Here is a 23217-nt window from a genome sequence, read left to right as displayed (position 1 = left end):
AGCTCACACGATCGCAGGAATTTGTCCACCATACTTGCTAAGTATGGAGACCACCAGTTCTCTCGAATTGTTTCAATAATTTTCCTGCGATCACAATGATCTATTCCATGTGCTTCTTTAATCAGCATTGGAAGAAAACTTAGTGGGGCCACAAACATTCCATCACAACTTCTCCATGTCCTAGACTGGGGATCTAATACCGCTCCCCGTTTCTTCCATAACTCTTTCTCCTCTGCTGAGGCAGACTCTTGGAAGGCCCTGATATCAGCCATTGTGACCTGCATCTGCCCTTCATCATCTGGCTCTCCTGTTTGCATCATTACCATGACACTTGTTTCACCTACTGCTGCCTTTTTAGCTGCCTCATCAGCTACTGCATTTCCTCGGCTGACCCATTCTCCATCTGACTTGTGAGCTCTACATTTTACGATTGCCAATTCTTTAGGGATCATCATTGCTCCTAACAGCTCTGAAATTGCTGGCCCATGTACTATGGCTGATCCATCTGCCCTCTGGAAACCTCTTTGTGCCCAGATTGGTCCAAACACATGGCACACTCCATAAGCATAGGCCGAATCAGTGTATATTGTACATGTTTTGCCTGCCCCCAGTTTGCAGGCTGCTGTTAGTGCTTTTATTTCTGCCAATTGGGCAGAGCATGGTTGTGGCACTGCCACGGTCACTACTGTGTTAAATACTCCTTCTTGGTCATCATATTGAACTACTGCATAGCCAGCTTTGTTTCCCTCATTACTACGATAGCATGATCCATCCACAAAGAGGATACATTGAGCACCAGTCAGTGGTTGTGCTTCTAAGTCTGACCTAGCTTTTAGGTATTTTTCTGTCACTTCAGCACACTCATGTGGGGCTCCGTCTTCTGGGAGCACCAGCCTATCTGCAGGATTTATTGTGCGGCATTTCTCAGTTGTTAGTTCAGGAGCTGACAGAATGACATCATAACCTGTTTTTCGAGCATTGGTTATCACAAATTTTTGACTAGTCAGCAGTGCATGCAAGGCATGGGATGTATACAGGGTCACTGGATGCCCCACTGTGATTGATGATGCCTTTTGATAGGCAAAGGCCGCAGCTGCTAATCCTCGATAGCATGGTGGCATGCCCTTCTCCACACTATCGAGTGCCGTGCTAAAGTACGCTACTGGTCTTTTCCCCATGCCTTCTTGTTCCTGTGCTAACACTGCTGAGGCAAACCCTTTTCTTTCAGACACATACAAATAGAATGGTTTACCATAGTCTGGACATGCCAATGCAGGTGCAGATGACAATGCAGTCTTTAGCATATCAAATGCCGCTTTTGCTTTCTCTGTCCATGTTAATGTGGCACTAGACTTTGTTTGGTCTGCTGCTTTCACAATATCCCTAAGTGGCTGCGTTTTCATTGCAAAATCACAAATCCACGGTCTGCTAAAACCCGCCAATCCCAAGAAGGATAGCATCTGTTGGACAGTTTGAGGTCTGGGAGCTTTTTGGATTGCTTCTACATGTTCTGGTGAGATTTTTCGTGTAGTGCCTTCGAGCACTCTACCTAAGTATTCTACCTTTTGCTGGCAGAATTGCAACTTTTCTTTACTTACTTTATGCCCGTTTAGGGCCAGAGTTTTTAAAACCTGCACCGAATCTTGTACGCATTGCTCTTTGGCTTGACTGCAGATCAGCAGATCATCCACATATTGCAATATTGTGCTGGACACATCCAAATTAGTCAAATCTCGGGCTAGAACTTGGTTGAAAACTGATGGGCTTTCACAATAGCCTTGTGGCAGTCTGGTGTATGTATACTGCTGTCCCCCATAGGTAAAAGCAAACAGGAACTGTGAATCTGGATGTAATGGAACACTAAAGAACGCTGAGCACAGATCAATTACTGTGTACCATTTCGTTCCTTCTGGAATGTTAGACAAAAGTGTGTGTGGATCTGGAACTACAGGATTTTCTGCTATCACCACCCAGTTTACTGGTCGTAGGTCATGGACTAGTCTCCATTTGTCTGAGTTTGGTTTTCTGACCGGAAAGATGGGGGTGTTGCACTGACTTTTTGTTAAGACCAAAACTCCTGCTTGCGTCAGTCCCTCAATCGTTGGTTTTATCCCTTCTATTGCTTCTTTTGACAAGGGATACTGTTTCTGATATGGCAATCGTGCTCCTGGTTTAAGCTGTATCTTAACTAAACCTGCCGACTTTACCAGTCCGACATCTGTTTGATGTTTGGTCCATAGCTGATCAGGTATTTGTGCTAGTGCTTCCTCCCTTTCTTTCTCTGTGATCTCCTGCTTTTCAGCCCATTGGGGCAATTGTTTCATCTTGTTCTTCTCTATCCTCAAATTCTCAGCTCTGCTTATTAGTACAGTCTGTGGCCTTACCTCATCTATTGCTACCTGCTCTATTTTAAGGAACTTTCTATCTGGGGACACACTGACTCCCTGTCCTATCTGTTTCCACTGCATCCTCTGACTTGCCTCCCTCACCATTGATCCTAATTCTTTTGATTCAAAACCTTGCCCAACCAGCAGGGAGACATGACGAGCAGCCTCAGGAATCTGGTACCACTGTTCGAGTTGTGACGGCAGTTGAACTGATGCAGCTACCCCTTGCGGTCCTACAATTACATTTATAGTCTTCAGAGTGTATTGTGTTTTTGCAATTCGTTCGTCCCACATGGCCTCGTATTCTTCATTTTGTCCTTCTTCATCATACATCATCGTGCAGTGCCATGGTTCTCTGCTATCTTGACAATCTGGTCTCATTTTGATCAGCCAGGATTTCTACTGTGTGTACAGATCCCTTATCCCACTGTGCATGTCGTTCATTTCCAACCAATACACTTTGTCCATTGTACTTAGTTCAAGTTTCGTCTCCATCATGACATACTGTTGAACTAAATGCTCTGGGAGTTCTACCCATACTCCTCTTTCTCCACAATGTATCTTAGCTCCTACCTTACAGAGCACATCTCTTCCAAGTAGATTCGCTGGAGTTTCTGGGGAGAACAGTAATGGTGCTTGCACTGTCACTCCTTGTATGTTCAGTTCTTGAGGCTCAGTAAAGCGTAAAGTCTGTGTTTTCCCTGAGAAGCCTACTGTTTTTACTGCTTTACTGGAGAGGGGGAGCTTTGAGCCTTCTTTGCCTATGCTTGTAAATGTTGCACCTGTGTCGATTAAGAATGATGAGCGAATTTGTCTTCCCACTATTACGGAGACAGTGGGTTCTTGAGCGGGGTGCAGAGAGGTGGTATACTGCACCAGCTCCCCCTCCGGCTTCTCTGGGCCTCCTCACATACTTCCCGGGGGTGGCCCCATGGGGCCTGCTCCCGAGTTCACTCCTTGGGGCTGTTGATTAGGCCCCATCCAGGGTCCCACCCAATTTCCTGGACCTTGCCATCCTTGATTTTGCTGTGCGCCTCCTCTTGGCGACACCATTTCCTGTTGATAGGCATATGGGCAGTCTCGTTTCAGGTGACTGGGATCTTGACATACCCAACATCCTCTTCCTCCTTGGTTCATTGGAGCTCTTCCTCTCAAAGGTTGCTGAAATGCTCCTCCTCCTCGACCACGTCCCCGTCCTTGACCCCATCCTCGATTCTGGGGTGGGTATTGTTGAACTGGGGGGTACATTACCAGCGGTGGAGGTGCATAGTAAGCAGGCTGCAGTTGTTGCAGGGGAATCACTGGCGTAGTTTGCGCCATGGCTGCTGGCTGTGGCACTGGAGGTGCAGGCTGAGCCGCTGGGGGTGCTGCTGGTTGTGCCACCAGCACTGCTGCCTGCTTTGCTACGTTTTTCTCCTCTTTTTTCCTTTCCATGCTTTCCTGTTTGTTGCGGGCTAACTCACTCAGTTGAGCCTTGTGGAGCTGCATCACCAGGCTTTCAGCTGCTTTCCTTGCTTCTCTTTCTCTCCGCCTGTGCAGCTCCACATAATGTATTACATTAGCCTCGAAGGTGGGCCACACCATTGCAGCCAGTCCCACTACTGTGTCCAGTTGGTCCTGGACTTCCACTGGAAGAGCCTTCTTTACCATCATACGAAACAGGGTTTGGCTTGCTGCTGTTTCATCCCATGCTCCTCCCATCTCTTCTCTCCATGCCTTTTGTAGTTTTAATACAAATCCTGCTACACTCTCATTCTCTTCCAATTTGATTTTTTCCACTCTTCCTGGATCTGCCCGTGTTGGGTATGCACTCCGCAGGGCCTTCCAGATTTGGTTACGGTGAGTCCCAAATGGGCTTGGATCATATTTCTGTCCCTCTGCCTCTCTTCTTAGGTCCACATTGTGAAAAATTTCAATCATCTTGGCCTTCCCCAATGACTGAGACAATATTGCTTTGACTGGCCAGTGCCAGTACCTGTCCCTTTGTTTGCTCTTCAAACCGTGTGATCCATTTTTGAGCTCCTTCACAAATACTTGGCAGTCTGCCGATTAATCCTGTCAGGTCCATGAATGACCAAGGGACATAAGCCACATCATTCCCTTTTATTATCACTGGCATCTGGGATGCCTCCATCTGCTGCTCTTCCTTGTTTTCTGGAGGTTCTTCGCCTGCACCTCGTTTCCGTGCAGACCTTAATTCCAAAGCCAAAGGGGGTATTATTTTTCGTGTCCTTCCTTTTTCTTCTCCTCTCACCTGGCTTTGCAGTTCTCTCAGCGTCTGCCTGGCTTCCTCCACTTTTTGTTCCAGATTACAGCGTGCTTCTTTTATTTCTTTCTTAAGGTGGGCCAGTTCTTCTTCACTTTTCTTCATTTTTATCTGACTTAGCGCAGACAACTCCCCTTGTGAGTGCTCTAATCCATACACCTTCTGCATTATTTGGCCACGCAGGACCTTATCCTCTGACACGTCTATTTCCATCCTTTCCAGTTTCTTCCTTGTACTTTCCAGTTCTTCTTCTATGTGTGCTTGTGTCTGCCCCCTCAGCTCTTCCATTGTTAAGCGACTATCTTCCATTCTTTCTTCCATTCTCTCCATCCGTTTACTTATTTCACGGAACCCGCCATCTCTTTTCCCTTTTGTTGATGGCATTAATCTCACTTTCCCTGTTATGTGATACTCTTCTTCTTCCATTTCCGCTTCGGTTTCTTCCTCCTCTCTGTACTCGCCTTGCTCTCCTTTCTGAGGTGCGGGGTAGAACTCTTCCTTCTGCATGATTTCCACTCCATTGTCTCCCTCATCTGGGGCAGAAGCACTTGTTGTCTCAGCATCATTCTCCCATTCACCCAGGTTGTCCCTCTGTAGAGACTCGCTCCCTTCGCTATTCGCTCTCGATGGCGGACCTCTTGTCCAAGTATCTCTAGGTGCAGGCGTGCTTGTTTTGTCTTCCAGTCCTAACCACTCCATCTTTCCTTTGTATTTTCCCTTCTCTAGATTCGTCTGATACTCTTTCCACATGTTAATTTCCGTCCCCGTTCTTCTATATGACGCTGGATCCCACGCCAGACTTTCCTTGCTTCCTTCCAGGCTTCCTTCCTTCTCGGACCCCTCTGGCCTAAAATGGGTCTGATCCTGCTCTCGCTTCGAGCACTGCATGGCTGCTGCATTCTCTCCTCCTCTTTCATCTTCATTCTGCGTATATACTACTTTGCCTTCAAATTGTCCTTCCATTATCTCCAGTCTCACTGTCCGTGGTTGTCCTTCTTTTAATAGGACGGGATAGATTCCTGCTGTTCATGTTGGGGGCCCTTCTCTGTATGGGGGTGGTTTCTCCTGCTCCACAAGCTCCTCTGCTGGTGGGGCTGTAGCCTTTTCTCTCTTTTCATTTATAAGTGCTCTCTGCCGTTCCCCTTCCACCTGGAACCAATCCACAATTTCCTTCTTTCTGTCAGTCTTGTCCCTACTTTCTTTCTTTATTTCTCCCCAGCACTCTAGTCTTTCCTTCATCTTTTCACACCTTTCATTATTAAATGTGCCTTCTAGTGGCCACTGCAACTCCCCACGTGTCCGGTCACTCCATTTTTTCATATACTTTTTAATTTCTTTCTCTGCTTCTTTATGCTTTAGCATAATCACCCCTACGGGTGTGGTTGGTGTCTCCTCTCTACTCATGACACACCCTTGTCTGGCCCTATGGGCTTCACTTCTATGACCCAAGTTACTATTTAGAGGTGTTCAGGTAACCCTCGCATAGATTCTTCTTACAGTCACGCTCGGTCTCACTGGGTTTTTTCTGGATTGTTCTTCAAATATATTTATTCTATCAATCAAAAGTGCTGTTCCCAGACCTCTCTCCCACAGTACTACCCTGGGTTCAATTGTAATAATAACCTTTAGCCCCGAACAATAATTGCTCTGTATTGGTCTAGCTCCAAACACTTCCACTACGGGCTCTTCTTCCTCCCCGTATGGATCATCAATGAAATCATACACTGAAATCACTACCTGGGCCTCTCTGGGTTCAGGAGCTGCCAGTAATGCACGCAATAGTGGGCCCAAAACACGAGGTCTCCAGAGTTTCTTAAGCTGTTCTACCCAATTTATTTCCGGAAACTGGTGACACAATGTGGTTAGCCGTCAATGCCCACAGTTTATCACAAATCTGCTGTTCTGTCTGTCTTCTTTCAACCCCGTCTCTGTCTTTATAAGTTCTTTCGTCCCAAAAATGTGTTCTCAGTCCCTTTGTTTCTATTGCCAAATCTGCCATACACCGCGCTCACTGCTATTCTCTCTACCCTTTTTACTTTCAGTTTTCTCAACTCAAACCTTCTGTGTAATGGGGCTTTCCCCTGTGTCTATGTGTGCGTGTGTGTGTGTGTGTGTGCGTGTGTGTGTGTGCGTGTGTGTGTGTGTCTATATATGCGCTATATATGCGCTGCTTCTGTGAGTGTGTGTCTGCTGGGTTACTTACCCCTCCTCTCTTTCCTTTTTACAGCTTCTGCTTACAACAGTATTTATACTAACAGATCTATATAACAGTACTGTTAATCATCTATCCATCCATGCCACTGCTCCAACTCATGCTTCTATTCTTCCTAACACAATTCCTAAACACACACACCTGCTGCCAGCAGCAATCCTTCCTTTCTTAACAACACATTCTCAACAACGGCACATAACCTCATTTCACACTAACATATCACATTAACACTTTAACACATTTCCTCGGGTCCAACCCTGCGTTCCTGAAAACTAACTATACTGTTCTCCGCAGTGACTCACCGACATCCCTACCATGCAGACCTGTTTTCCATATACAACAGCGGTATCTAGGGACAAATATTCCACATGCGCAGGAATTTTCTCATACTCCACCTGCCTCAACCAGCAGGAATTTTTTCACTTGTGCCACCTGCTTTAGCCCACAGGAATTTTCTTGCACACACTTATTCACTTATAAAACCTTAACACTTCATAAAAACAAAAAACAAAAACACCTCTCCGCTCGTTCTCATCTGTCTTCACCAGCCTCTAATTCTTGGCATGAGGCCAACTGCCTTCACCCTTCCCAGGGCCACTCTACTCAGGCTACAGATATAGATTTAACACAGACTTTGAATATAACAGGTGTCTGCTTACCTTTCTGTTTTGATGCTGGCAATCTGCAGCCCGTAGTAGTTGCGGTCCTAGCTCAGGTTTTCGGACTCACGTCAGCCTTCCCACGCAAGTTCCCGGGTTTCGGCACCAATAAATATGTCGGAACTCAGAGCCCCCTCCGAGTGGACATATCACAGGGTGGAATTTTTGTTTGTATCTACTTCTCTTAGCTTTCCCAATGACCTCCACAAGATATAAAACTTATAATAAAAATAAATAAAAAAAATAAAAGAGATCTCAGTCAACAGATGAGAAGAAGCGGGTTTCTTTATTCAGCCATGCAGTCAACAACATGCATATCTGAAGAGAGCAGCTGGTCTCTCCAACCCCGACAAAGTCCCCTCTACTTATACCCCGCAATTTCCCATTATTTTCAGTGTATGGCTACTTTAGTCCCTCCTTCCTTAGTTTACATACGTTTCCCAGTTCCCATTATTTTCGCATTTGTCCCGATACCGCCCCTAAATTGATACCATCCTCCCCTCGATGACGTCAATTTTCCTCCTCTCCAGTTCCCCTTATTTTTAGGCTAAGTCAACAATTTTTAGAAAAAATTGGCGCTTACTTATAGGCGCCACTTCCTTATTGACTTCATTTGACCGTCACCTCTTCCTCGGCTCATCCTGACCTCGCGCGTTGCCCTCCACAACAATGTGTAAGTACGTTGCTCTCTTCCTCTATGTCATGATGACTTTTCCCTCTACCTACTTGATCTAAGTAGTTTATTTACTATTTTTAAAATAAGCTGTGCCATTAAGCTGCCTCATATCCTTTTCTCTTTTCATCACTGTTGATTGCTAGTATTCCAATGCTATTGTCTCCTCTACCCGCCTATCACTGTCATGTCACAGTGACCTGGCCTACTTCCCACACTGTGTTCCTTTTGCCTTAGTACACGCTCTCTTTTGCTGATTACATAGTCACGCAATATGCACTTCACTCATCTTCACTCATCTCTCCCCATTTCCCATTTTTCCTTCCAGCTCAGTCAGCCCACCGCGCTGTCTTCCGAAGAAGTTCCAGGGGTGCTCTGCGACGCTATCGCCAGTATCAGCTATCCTGTCTGTCCATTGAACTTACTGGTCTCCTGGAACACCTATCTGAATCCTCTATTCCTGGGTTTCCTTACCTCGCTCACCATATCATGAGGGATACCGTCTGTCTTGATCAGAGCACCCAATTTCACCCCACTACCTGTGATCAGTCTACTCAGACCTTCTACTGGCACTGGACACGCACCACCTCCCAGGGGATCCAGACTGAGGATTTCCCTGTTAAGATCTCCTCTAATGATTCTTCCTCTGACTCTTCTTCATCTCCTAATTCCCCTGACATTCCCCAACTTTCTCCTGAATTTGTGCCTATGCCTTACAGTGTTCATGATATTCCTCAGTCTTCTCCTGACTATTCGCCCCCGACTTCTCCCACTGATTACTCTCCAACTTCTCCTCAGGATCCCGAGATTCCGTCTTCTACAACTGACCCTCCGGTCCCACTGATCCCATTGGATAGGCTGGCTGACTGAGTTGTAACTCCTAATGTTCCAATAAATCTCTCCTCTTTTCTGTTTCTTCAGTCCCAGTGTGGTTATTACGCTAGCATGCTGCCATTAATAATTCTGCATGATTATTATAAAGACTATGAGGCTATATCTGATTATTATAGCTATTATTAATCAAAGTTAACTACTTAATCAATGGCTAAATAATTCTTGATAGATACACACTACTCTTAGGCAGAATATTGCTAAGTCAGAGCTTAGAGCATTGAGTACATTATTACTTAAGCTACGTTTAAAGCTAGGTATATAATTCAAAGATGGGTATATATATATATTTTTTTCCGACAGTAGCCCAACTAAAGAACAGTGCCAGGCAGACTCCCTAAAAGTATTGAGACTCTTAGCAGAAAACGGACATAAGGTGAGCAAGGAAAGGTTACAGTTCTGCAAACAAGAAGTAGAGTATCTAGGAAGAGTTTTGCATGGCACTAGTCATAAGCTGTCACCTACGCATCTAGAGGCGGTCTGTAAAGCCCCGAAACCGCAAACGGTTGGACAGATGTTGTCTTTCTTGGGTATGGTTGGTTATAGCAGACAGTGGATAGTAGATTTTGCATTGAAGGTAGCTCCACTACGTGCATTGATAAAAGCAGCTGATCCAGTCCGACGTAATTCTCTCCTCACCAGAATTGACTATTCAAAGATGCCAGACAGTTAATCCAGCTGATAGAATGATGACCCCATTGGATGGTGAACCGCACGATTGTCAGCAAGTTTCAGCCACATACTCTAAAGCGCATCAAGACCTTGAAAATCAACCATTGCCACATTCGGATGTAACCTTTTTTGTTGATGGCTCGTGCTTTAGAGGCCCAGATGGGAACTTGGCGGGTTACGCCATAGTAGCGCCCAGTAATGATTTGACTAGCTTTGTTACTGTTCAGTCTACGGTTGTTTCTCAACCATGTTCCGCACAATTGGCTGAGTTAAAAGCGTTCGCTGCAGCTTGTAAGCTAGCTGCAGGGAAATCTTGTACTATTTTCACGGATTCTCAGTATGCTTATGGTGTGTGTCATTACTTCGGCCCTACATGGGCCCAGAGAGGGTTATTGAGAGCAGATGGCTCTCCTGTGACGCATGGAATGGCCATAACTGATTTGTTGCATGCTATTACTCTGCCAGCTAAACTAGCCATCGTCAAATGTTCAGCGCACAAAACAGATGGTTCTTTTGTTACCAGTGGAAACACTGCAGCAGATTAGGCAGCAAAATCAGCAGCTTTAGGATACACCAACATTATGCTTGTGACGGACTCTGAAGGCGATGACTACCCAGAAACGGACTTAACCTCCTTAACCGCAGCGCAAAATTCGGCCTCAGTGTATGAGATATCTAAGTGGATAAAAAGGGGGGCGGTTAAGAATGCACGAACAGGCATATGGCGGGGTCCTCAGGGACATTTTGTGGCTCCTCTCTCAGTTCTCACATCGTTGATTAATGATGTGCATGGCTTGAGCCATTGCGCAAGGGGGGAAGTGATCAAACAGATTCAAAGAGCATGGTGGTCTCTGTATTTAGCTCAGATGGTTGATCACAGGTTAGCACATCGTGAAATATGCGCAGAATACAACAACAGGAAAAGTTTTACTGCCCCAATAGGCCACATACCAGAGCCAGACGGACCATTCAGGCATCTGATCATTGACTTCATGGATATGGCTGAGGTGAAGGAGAAGAAAAGGTATGTTTTGGTGGTGGAGGATAGGTTTAGTAGATGGGTGGAGGCGCACCCAAACGCTAAAGCAGATGCAGATTCAGTGGCTAAATTTTTGTGTCGCGAGGTGATTCCAAGGTTTGGTATTCCTGATAAGATCAGCTCAGACAGTGGTACTCACTTTGTGAACAATGTGATTTTCGAAGAGTGTTCCAGTATTTAAGAATACGACACAGATTGGGCTGTGTCTATCACCCACAGTCGCAGGGAATGGTGGAAAGGGCCAATGGAACATTAAAAGTGAAGCTGGCAAAAATTTGTGAAGCTGGAAAAATGAATTGGGTGCAAGCTTTGCCATTAGCACTGATGAGCATGAGAATGCAAACTAACTGAATGACGCATCTAACCCCGCATGAAATGCTTACAGGACGACCTATGCCTGTGCCTTATCTACGAGGGCCCTATAAGGGCCCTTCGCTGGAGCAGCTTGAAAGTGAGCTTGGCAACTATGTGAAGCACTTAACTGAAATACACCGAGCTATATTCCAACAGGTGAAAGGTGCTACGGAGGGAAGGACGAGCGAAATTGACGAGGAGCTGAGGACTGTGAAACCAGGAGACTGGGTGTATGTCAAGGTCTTCAAAAGAAGATGGAACGAGCCCAGACGAGTTGGACCACTAAAAGTTGTCTTAGCTACTTCAACAGCCATAAAGGTCGAAGGTAAAACTGCTTGGTTTCATCTAAATCACTGTTGCAGAGCACCAGATCCAGGGGCTGGAGCGAGACGTGAAAGAGCGCAGGAACAGGATCCGCTGATAAGGGAATTCGAAACGCGAAGGCGTGATCCAGCTGTTCCCGCCTCACAACCCCCTTCAGTACAAGCACCCCACCCGCAGAGCCAGGAGTATCAACCGTGGGAGAGTCCAGCAGAACAAGAAGAAGACGACCCAAGGGAAGGGCCTTCACAACAAGATGTGGGAGATACAGGACCTGCCTATAGAACTAGAGCCCGTGCACGGCGAGAACACTGAAAGAGAAGAGGGAGAGAGGGACGATGAGCAAGAAATAAATGAAGAGGAAGGAAACGGTAATCGAATCAACAGAACGGACTGGGGCTTATTGGAACTTGTAATAATAGCACTGCTGTGTATAGGACTATGGACATACACACTTATACGAGTCTTTGGTGATAATGAACAAATGAATGATGAAACTGGGGGAATACACTATATTGAGCAATCGCCAACAACACTGCCCAGAGTACGCAGAGACACTGCACAGTCAATGAGCCTCATGAGTAGACTAGACCAGGAGTTGTGGACAAACAACTTGTTTTACACAGCACACGAAGCAGGAAACACCTCGTGCATAGTATGCCATGACAGGACATCGCAAGCTCCCAGAGTTTTTCCGACGAGAGGACCAGAAGGTTGTAACAGCACCAAGCACAACCTACGCCACCTATGCCCATTCGTTTGTCTTATGCATTCTATCTCATGTGCTTACGGCCCAACCAGGTTGAAGAAGTTGAATAGCACCTGTGAGTATGAGGAGATCGGGACTGAGGGACATCCGCCCATCAGAGTGAGTGAGCGTCAGGGACAAAGATACCCATTCTGCGTATGTTCTAACGGATCACAAGTGTTTGTTGGCAACATTTCTAAAGACTGTGACATGACGGCAGATACAAAAGGATTGAAGATTACTGTGTGGAGACAGTGGAGACAGTGGAAGAAGGACTATATTGACCTGAACCAGCCTGACCTATCTAATGGGACTAGGGACTGGCTGATGTATTCTGGTATTGTGGATATAGTGTTGCTAGGCAGACCCTGCCACCTGGATGGGGAGGATGCTGTGCAACAGTGGTGCTGACAGGAAAACTAACTGTGCTGCAAGAAAAGGAGATTGATGCGTCAGGTCGAGGAATTAAGCGCGACCTGGGATGATTTGACAGGAGCCATGGGGTTTATGTGGATTGGAGAGGGGTTCTGGTGGGAGTCCCTGATGAACATGCTGCCATTGGTCGACCAAGAGCAGGAGCACTGACCTTTTTCTTGCCATGGGCACAGATTGCTAAAAACGTGAGATGGATTAACTACATTTGGTACAATCAACAAAGGTTCATGAACTACACAGTACAAGCATTGGATTTGATTCAAGGACAACTACATGCAACATCTACCATGGCCTTACAGAACAGGCTTATCCTGGACACCATGAGAGCCCCGGAAGAAGGAGTGTGTACTATGTTTGGAGACCAATGTTGTACTTACATTCCAATGCACACTGGTCCGGAGGGTAACCTGAGTAAAATATTGAGGCAGATGAAAGATCTTAGAGATGAGCACGTAGAAAACACATATAAACCGACAAATGATTGGCTGGCATGGTTGTTCTCCTCAAATTGGAGAGCCGTCATACTTAGGATAGGAACAGTTGTAGGTGTGGTTTTGCTGATACTTGCAGTTCTGTTGTGTTGTGTAGTTCCACTACTGTGTTCCATGATTACACAGATGACGCACACATTGTTTGGCCAATATGTTCAGATGACACATGAGATCGAGCCTCCATTTAAACCCAGCAATGGCAGTGATGAATTGGACTTAATAAAGATGATTGCATAATGGAGGGGGATTGGAGGCATATATGGAGGTATTTATGGGGTAGGTTGTTGAAAAGGGATTTGGGGGAGTGGGAGCCAAATGTAGGATTGCTAGAGTACCCTTTTATAGACAGATGTACATCAGTGAGGGAGATTTACGCAGACAGGATGTATATTACAGAGATACAAACATTCGCATACACTCCGAGGCAGACAGCGCAGTTACCTATTTTGGTAGAACATGCACATTATAGTGTAGAACGGTTACTTAATCTTGCGTACAGAAGGAAGAGAAGGTTCGGAATATGGATAGGCGTACCTCTTAGAAAGAGGGTAGAGGTCATTACAGTCAAGTTAGGAGAAGATGTATTGTGGACCAATGTTCCTAGACGAATGATGGAGCTGCTGAGATCCTTGCCGTTCCAATCATCGGGCGGGGGCTAAGTGATATGCTAGTAACCTCTCCTTAGCCCCCCAACGGCCTCTCTACGTGGCGCAAAGTCACATGGGCAGAAGAACAACAGGGGACGTCATAAAAGGATGTGGGATATGTTATGTCGGCGTGTCGTATTATATTGTGTTTTAAGTCACTAATGTTTATGCATACAACACTATTATCATTTACGTGTGTTTTGAAATACTACTGATGGAAAAGCGTAATCAGCTTTTTATATGAATCTATCCGTATGCCGAGTGTCAAATGTGCCGGGATCACTGGAGAAGTCTTATAATGACTACTGAATGATTGAATGTTACTCATTTATGCATCTTAATGACAACTGCTGATTTATGGTTAAAGGGAACATAATAATAATGATTCAGGCTTATTGGTCATGTGGGAACGAGAGGTAGACATTACTGAATGTGTTATAAACATAGAGTTAGTTGATACTTAATGTTTGCACACTTGAAGCTCTCTGCAGGTACAGTGGCTGGGTAGGTAAGGTGATAAGATCTCGAGAGTGACTGAGGACAGAGTGACTGAGGTTCCAATCTGGCTCATGGTACAGATCCCAATAATGCCCTACTGAAGAATCAAGCGAAGACAGACCATCAACACAAAAGCCACACCAGAGTCAGAGGTGTTGGGCAAAGGGAAAGCTGCTACCCGAAAAAACAGGGGGCAGCCGGTGACCAGAGAAGAAGGCCGGTTAGCCAAAGACGGGTAAGATCTCACTGGGTGGGACAACCTAAGGCAGGCACGGTCGTGCTGCTGGTCACCGGGCGTGGAACGGAAACAACGTGGATTGTGTGTAACCAGGGGAATACCTGGTGGGTAGGGTTGGGATCCAGGTAGGTATGAAATTGATTGGCGAATGTGAGAGAATGAGTGAGGTGGGTGATAGCAAGACTGAAAAGAACTACATGCCGTGGTACCTGCACAGAGCTTGGAGTACTTATTACATTCCTTAACGAGTATATAATCCAAATGCAATTGTTTACTAGCACAATGATAGTAGTAAATCACTGAAAACGAATCATACGAGTATGTAATCCCTATGCTGATTTATGTACGTATATAAGGCATGTAGGCATAGCGCCTGAACAAGTTGAGTGTGTTGTGACTTGAGTCACAAAAGGGGGGAAATGTGGGAGATAATTTTGTAAATGAGGATATATGTATGAGGTGTGTGTTTGATGTAGTGTGAAATAATCAGGGGACAGCAGGAGTGAGTTCTCAGGTAAGGTTTATTCGTTAGGTCGTTTGAGCTTAAGAACAATATAGGGTTTGACACAGCATGTTGGCCTGTCACGGGCCTTGCACACAGGCTGCAAGGGCTTTGAAGAACAAATAGTTGTATCAATGATGTCAGTCTGGCAGGCTTTCTCTGCGGTACCAGGCTTTCCAAACTTGGACCAATCAATGGCAGAGACGTACCCTAGATTATTATGGTCAATCTTCGCTCCACTGGTACCTTGAGCGGCAGTGATCTCATCATGAAGTAAGCGCAGCGCGTGCTGGATGGCAATGGTGGTACCAGGCGAAATATCTAGAGTACATACGTAGAAGACAGCAGATAAATCAGAAAAGCCGTGAAGTGTAGAGTGTAATGAAAGAAAGGGTGTTGGCCCCTGAAGGACTGAGAACTTACCCATGCTGTCTCCTGAAGAAGAATGAGGTGTTGGCGAGAGTGAGGCCGAAGACAATCCCACTGGTGGGGGCGGAAACGCCCAATTTTTAATATAATGATTTAGGGAAGTTTAATTATAATGGTATTCGAAAAGTTGTAAATTCAAAGATAATGGGGTAAAAAAGAATCTACAAGGTCTAAAAAAGAAAGATGGGTGGGATTGTCTAGGCAAAGAACCAGTGATGTGTTGCATTGGGAAGATAAGGGAAATGTATATAAAGGCTGTAGTTGGAGTTCCCCGGGAAGAGGTTGTTGGGACGTTCATGTGTGAGCATCTCAATTCTTGTGTCAGCGCTGATTACAAAATAAAATCTCTTATCTGTATTCATCTAGTCTGCTTGATTGGCTTATTTAGTTTTGAGGCCTTACTAACTATGAGTCTCACTTACACTGAGCTGTCGGGTCAGTGTGGAGCTGGAGTCAGATTTTAGTAGTGAGTAGAGTAGAATTTTTATTCCACAGCACATTCCATTTTTCTATTCACTCCTTAGTAAATATTGTACATTTTGAAAAGATTGGATTGTAACTGCTATTAGAACTGATGTATTGGGGCTGATGCTAGTGATACTTCCTTTTTTCTTGTTTTTTATGTATTTTGGCATTATTTTGCACCAAATTTGAAAGGAACATATTTGTTGCATCAATGAATTTAAACAGCTTTCCTACCATTGACCAACTTTATCAGCAGAGTTCAATTTGCTGATACAGCCAGATGCCTGGTCTTGTGTTCCTGTGGGTCCTACAGTTTCTGTTTACAGTCCAAGAACATGCTTGTAGAAGGATTGTTGACTCAGAATTGCATGATAAATTGTGATGGACTGACATCCCCTTCAAATGTACAGAGATGCAAGGTGGGTGGTGAAAAAGGGCATAATATATGTGGAGTTTATCACCATGGTTGTCCTGTGTTCAGTGGCAAGTGGGGCTGAGCATCATTGAGACCAAACCCAGAGAGCTTTTCCTTTTTGAACACAGGCTTACAGTGCAGTATTGCCAAGGAATGTAGTCTTTGATTATGTCTTTGGTTTTTGAAGAATGATCAGGCTCAGCATTACCTCAAAGAAAAACATGTTCAACTCTCTGTGTCTGCTGTGCCTGCTTAAACTCCCCAGGCTTCTGAAGGAGAGTGGAGAGCCACTGCTGCCATCTTTGGTCACCAGATTTGTATGTTTCTTCCACCCTACCTTGCAGCCATGTGCCTCCATGCTTTCTACAACAAGGAGGATGCTGAAGTGGAGCTGTCTTTTCAGCACCACGTGGTCATGCAGCAGCCATGGTGTGTGGAGAGTGTTGGCTTTGCTGAGTGTGGGCTGCAGCCCCACTATCACAGTAACCCCTCCCCTGAGCCAACTTCTTTTGGGAGACGCAGTCAGCATTTCTCTGGTGGACCCCTGCTTGATGCTGCACCTGGAAAGGGCAGTCTTTCAATGAAAGAAACAACCTCATATTGCTCTATTTAACCCTGGCCATCCACTAAAGAGGAGCATGGTTGGTCACCAGTGTAAAGTGATGGTAGGTACTTTGATGGTCCACTTAATACTGATGTTGAGAGAGAGACACTTTGTAAGGGCCCCTCTCTCAACAACAGCATACTTCCTCTCGGCAGGACTTAGCTTTCAGGCTGACAAACAAAATCGGGTGCTCTTCTGCAATTTTTGTGACAGAATGGCCCCCAGCTCTGTTTTAGAGGCATCTGTGTGGACTGTGAAGAGATCACTGTCTGGATTCTGCTTGATGGGAGAGCTGGTGAATGCCTCATTGACACGGACTCAATCCGAGTTTGTGTTCTGACTCACTTTCACTTCTCACTATTTTAATTCTCATGATAATTGCCTTTAATAAACAAAACACTTTCTCTCCTTGCAGGTGCACCAACAAGACCTTCATCATCCACACCAGTGATCACAACAACTTCACCTCATTCCAGTCCAGGTACCACACACCACTGATACACACTGGAATGAAAAGTCTTAGATTTGGTGTTTATCTGCTCTTTCACTTCCTGTAGGTGTCACAACAAAAGGTAAAAAACCAACCCCAGTGCTCAATGATGACACAATTGCACAGCTCAGCTCCCCCAGCTTTGTTTTAGAGGCATCTGTGTGGATTGTGAAGAGATCACTGTCTGGATTCTGCTTGATGGGAGAGCTGGTGAATGCCTCATTGACATTGACTTAATCCATTTTTTTCAGTTGATGTGATATAATTGGGTGTCTACTCTCCAGGTGTTTGCCGGTAGTCATTTACTGGACACACCCTCTCAATGAATGTGTATGGGCTCTGCCATCATCAGGGCTGGGCTGCTCAGTTGTAGATTCACTGCTGGTCATTTTGTTTCGGCCTCCATGTGTTCAACATTCTATCATTCTCTCTCTCTCTCTCTCTCTCTCTCTGACACACACATTTTTTCAGGGTTCTGGACCTGTCATTCTATGTTTTGACCACTAGAGGACTTCATTGTTCCCTTATGTTATTTTCCTTCTGTTACCACATTCAGTGGTAACAGTATTTTAAGAGAGTCACCTACACACCTTTTGATGAACAGACCAGATAGTGACCTAAGCACCTGATTAACAGACCAGATAATGACCTAAACACCTTATTAACAGAAGAAAAATTACCTACACACTTGATTAACTGACCGGAATAGACCTGTTTAGTTTATTGTGCTATTTTGCCCTCTAGTGGAATAACAGAGTTATAATTTTCTAAGGCTTCATTTCAAATCCTTAAGATGCCTTAATTCAGAACACTGATTATAAATTAATCTGGTTGACCAGATTTTGAACTTAAGTGGGACCTGTCCCAGTCTGCGCATTGTATGTATGCACAGCTGTATTGTACATAATGTATGCATTGTAGCCAGTCTAAACAATGAATTGTAGCTATGCTTTTCATTTGCAAATTGTTCTTTCCAACACTTTTACATTTTCATGTATCTATTCCATGTAGTACAGTACAGAATATATAGAATGTGTAGTGTATTTAAAAATATATTCTTCATAGTTTTAAAAGCCATTTTTTGTCGGTTGTTTTTACTGCAGTTTTATTTAATATTTCTAATATTCACATTGTCTGTTTCTAGATATGTTTCTTTTAATTAACTTTTTAGACCTCGTGTATTTTGAGTAAGACCTTTTTTTTTGAAACAGCACATTTATTCATCCATGACACAAAGTCCTCTTTTTACATATGCTTCAGTGGCTTTAAACAGTCAGTTTTCACCCACCTCTGTTTTTTTGTTTTTTTTTTACTACAAAAACAAAAACAGAAAAACAATAGGAAAAAAATATCTTGCAATTTTACTGAGAAGTGTGAACTCTTCTCACCTGTGGACTTTCCAGGAAAGTCTTCATCAGTATCTTTACTCATTGTGGTGTTTAGTAAAAGCAGAGTGTTTGGGATTTGTGTGTTTTTCTGCAGCATCATGCTTTCTGTGTTTCACTCTTCTGCCTTGTCAGTGGCATACTGCTAAATTTTCACTTCCAGTTACTGTATGCATGTGGTAAAGTGCTAAATCTGTAGTGTGTGTGATCAGTAGAGAGTGTGATCAGATACGGTGCAGCAGTCAGTCATTGTGTTTAGCTTTAAATCTTTCTTGGGATTATAGTGTGGGTTTGGGTTTCCTCAGTAAGAATCGTCATGTCACTGAAGGTGAGTGATACGTGCTTGTTGGGTAATGCTGCTAGAAAATAGATATTTTTAATCAATATATAGTGTTGTGTGTGACTGTACCATGTGTTGAAACAGATGAAAGAGGAAGTAACAACAGAAAAAAGTAGTGGAAGCTATTACTTCATTACATGTGATTCTGTGTGTGTGTGTCAGAGAGACAGAAAGAGAGCATTAAAGAGGGAATGTAAGACTGCATTTCCACACACAGTGTCTCTGCTAATGGACATTAGTTATTAAAAATGCTGGTGTGTTTTTATCTTCTCCTTCTCCTTCTTCTCCACATCACTGAAGGTGAGTCTCTCATACATATATATATATGTATACCATCATATATAAATATATGGGAGCATTATTTATTTATTTATTTATTTTTAAACATGGTCATTGCTGACCATTACAGCATTTCCAGGATTACAGTGTAAATGATTAGGAGTGTTTTTTTGTTTTTTTTACAGTAAAATACCAAAAATGAGCATTGGATTAAAAACCCAGATAATGCAATGCATAGTGGGATATTTAAGACTTTATGTAGGAGTGTGAATAATAAATATCCTCTTTGTGTAACTTTTTAAAATTAGTGGATTGTTTTTTTACCTTTTGTTTTTACAACTAATTTAGACAAACACAAGCCTTTGGTTATGTAAATCCCTGAAATTGGTTTTAAGTGTGAGTTATTTTTCTGGTAAATGTTTCTGAATCAGAGTAAGCCAGATAAAGGATGTGATTTCAAATTCTGGCCAAACTTTGGATAAAGTCGCTTTGGATAAAAGAACAAAGCAAATATAATGAATTAGATCACAGTACTGTATTTTAGAATAAATAAATACTGAACCTGCATATACTTGGACTTGGAACTGTATTTGTTTCCATGTAGTTCTGTAGAGTTGTTGCAGATGGTGAACTGCTCATTAACAGATCATTAACTGGTGTGTTCATACAGGCTGCTGGCTGAAAGGAAATAGAGAGACAGAAGAAATCACTGCATACACAGGAGTCTCAGTACTGCTGCCCTGCTCCTGCACTGACCTCCACAGAAAACCTGAGACATTCACATGGAAGAAATACACAAATGGATATGACTGGGTACAGATATCTCCTGAGAGTGATCAGTACAAAGAGAGATATCAGCTGGTTAATGATCACTCTTCAGGAAATCTCTCTCTGCTCATATCACACCTGACTGAAGAGGATGGAGGACGTTACAGGTGTAGTGTTAAAGGGGGTGAATCCAGATACATCAGACTCACTGTTAAAAGTAAATAAGCTATTTTTATTCACAATGCTACTTCAGTGATAATCTCATGACAGATTAATCTGATGTTGTAACAGCAATGCAATATGTTGATGTTTGTTCATTCTCCAGGTTGCACACTGAATCAAAAGACAGTGGATGTGACTGGAAACGTGGGACAGTCTGTCCTTCTGCCCTGCTCCTGCTCTGAACTACAAGCCAAACCACACACTTTCAGATGGATCTTTTTTAAAGAATCAGATCACATGACAATCTTCCCAAAGGAACAGACAAATCGCTACACAGACAGAGTTCAGCTCTTTAATGATCATCCTCCAGGAAATCTCTCTCTACTCATATCACACCTGACTGTAGAGGATGGAGGATGGTACAGGTGTGAGATCAACAACAGAATCAGTAAAGACATCCTACTCACAGTAAAAGGTACAACAACCATACAACAATATGTGAACTACTAATTTATAATAACAGGATGTAGATTACATTGATCAAATCATGGTGACAAAAACCAACAACATAAAATAATGAATAAAATGTAAAAATCAGATGTAAAATGTTTGTTACATGTCTGCCCCTCGTCTGTGTTTGTGTTTATGATTACAGATTATCAGAGTTTGTGTTCTGACCCACTTTCACTTTTCACTATGATTCCTGGATTGTCTTTAATAAAGAACACACTGAGTTTCCACACTTGTGTCCTGCCTTCACTCACCACACATCACACTCTTTATTTATAACTTATTAAACCTTTCTCTCCTTGCAGGTGCACCAACAAGACCTTCATCATCCACACCAGTGATCACAACAACTTCACCTCCTTCCAGTCCAGGTACCACACACCACTGATACACACTGGAATGAACATTCTTACTATCAGTGTTAGTACATTAGTACATCAGCTCACAGCAAGAACCCACACTAACTTTATCTGCTCTTTCACTTCCTGTAGGTGTCACAACAAAAGGTACAAAACCAACCCCAGTGCTCAATGATGAATCAACTGCACACTCTGAAACATCTTCTGATAAAGATAATGATCAATACACTACATTAACTTCTGTTTATTTAAGATACATTTACTGTCTTCTCCTGTTCTGCTAACATCTGCAGGAAAACAACTTTCTCTTGAAATTATTCAAGAAAATGACACATCTACAAACCCCCTATGAATCATTCTATCAAGCTATTCTCTACTTTTTCATTTTCCATCACTGTTTCCTTTAAAATGTGCAAAGTTCATAGTGACACATGTAAACTCCCTTAAGGTCATGTTCTGACTGATATTGTTGATGTCGCACCAGATCCTCTTCCATACATCCCTGTTGCCATGGTGACTGTGATCTTTCTGCACATTATTGTGGCTGTGGTTTATTGCACCACCAGAAAGAAAGGTACAAAAACTTTCAAGCCATTGTCAGAAATTTATCATCCACTTTCCCATAATTTTAGCTGCATGACCTGAGCTTTTCTTGTTTATTTTACTCTTTATTTTTACTTTTTACTTTACTAAATTTACTTTACTATTTACTTTATTTTACCAGGTCCTGGTACAGTTCATTACAGCAGAGGTGATGTAGATGTAACAGTGAGTCTGCAGTAAAGAAGACCTCAGTTGGCTGATTCATCAATAAATTAATCAAGCGATTTGTTCAGAAATAGTCTTGCTTAAAATACTGTAGCTTCATGTCTTTTTCACAGTTTGGTCTCTTGAACCCTTGTACACTTTCAGCTTTGCATTTTGTGGTTAATATTATTTTAGATAAATCATAGAATATTTGTGGTTAGATTTTAATTTGTATTGTTCATGATGTTGATATCTGATTCTCACATACTGTTGAAGAATGCCTTATATTCACAAAATGTCCATAATTAACATCTATGTATATTTTATTAGATTCCTTAGACAATATGTTTATGCTGTTAAGATTGGATTGTAAATGCTATCATGAATGATGTGTTGTGACAGTGGTAAACCTTATTTTTTTTAATGAAACAAAAATTTATTAAAACAAATTCATGGGTTTTTGTTATATTTTGCACCAAACTTGAGAGAAAGAGTACCTCTTTGTCCCATAGATGATTGTATACAACTTTTGTACCAGTGACCAGATTCATCAGTGGAGTCTATCTTCTTCAAACTGGAGACTGGTCTTGCTTTCCTATGGGTCTTTCAGTTTCTTTTTACTCTCCAAAAAACATACTGATAGATGAATTGATGACTCAAAACCAAATGGCATCCTGTAAAGGACTGACCTCCACCTCAAATGTACAGTGATGCAAGGTGCATGACAGGAGAGCTGATGAGTGTCTGTTTGAGGGTCTAGTGACCTTGTTGATCACTTGCACACAGTCTGGATGGCTTTTTCTGGTAATATCTGAGATGTGGGATGCTAAATAGATAGGATTAGAGACAAACCTTCTGTAGTATCTTGCCAACTTAAAAAAGGCACATAGGCACTGCTTCTATAAGGTGGGTTGGGTACCCTTTCACTGTCTCTATCTAATTCTCATGAGGTGTTTTGGTCTTATGGTGGACCAGTGAGCCATCCCTGGAGTGGATGAAAATATATCAGCAAACTGGTCTTGGTTCTGTGTGGAGGTGAGTTTTTCTGCTTACTGGAACAAGGTATGCCCAGGGGGATCTGTAGGGAGAGTGCATATACCACTGGACCATCATTTCTGAACCATCGGAGCCACTCTGTTGATCCATTTTTACATGTATTATACATACTCAAAGAGAGGGCAAAACAGTCAGGCCTGCTTCTTCCTGGCCTCCTGGGTCATGTCCCATAGGT

The 23217-nt window shown here is 43.3% G+C and overlaps 1 long non-coding RNA gene across 2 annotated transcripts; it reads left to right on the top strand.

The window, feature by feature from the left end:
• The first annotated feature begins 20539 nt into the window (after nucleotides 1–20539).
• On the top strand, nucleotides 20540–22492 carry LOC131354337 (uncharacterized). Of its 2 annotated transcripts, none has more exons than XR_009204745.1 (4): nucleotides 20540–20845; nucleotides 21186–21251; nucleotides 21387–21813; nucleotides 21964–22492. It is a non-coding gene; the product is annotated as an uncharacterized LOC131354337 (long non-coding RNA). The 2 variants fall into 2 exon arrangements; XR_009204746.1 differs by having other exon boundaries at nucleotides 21372–21813.
• Nucleotides 22493–23217: the final 725 nt, after the last annotated feature.

The sequence above is a fragment of the Hemibagrus wyckioides genome, linkage group LG06, assembly GCF_019097595.1.
Source record: "Hemibagrus wyckioides isolate EC202008001 linkage group LG06, SWU_Hwy_1.0, whole genome shotgun sequence".
Classification (NCBI taxonomy): Eukaryota; Metazoa; Chordata; class Actinopteri; order Siluriformes; family Bagridae; genus Hemibagrus; species Hemibagrus wyckioides.
The sequence above is the reverse complement of the archived record's forward strand: the minus strand, read 5'-3'. Positions and strand labels throughout refer to the sequence as shown.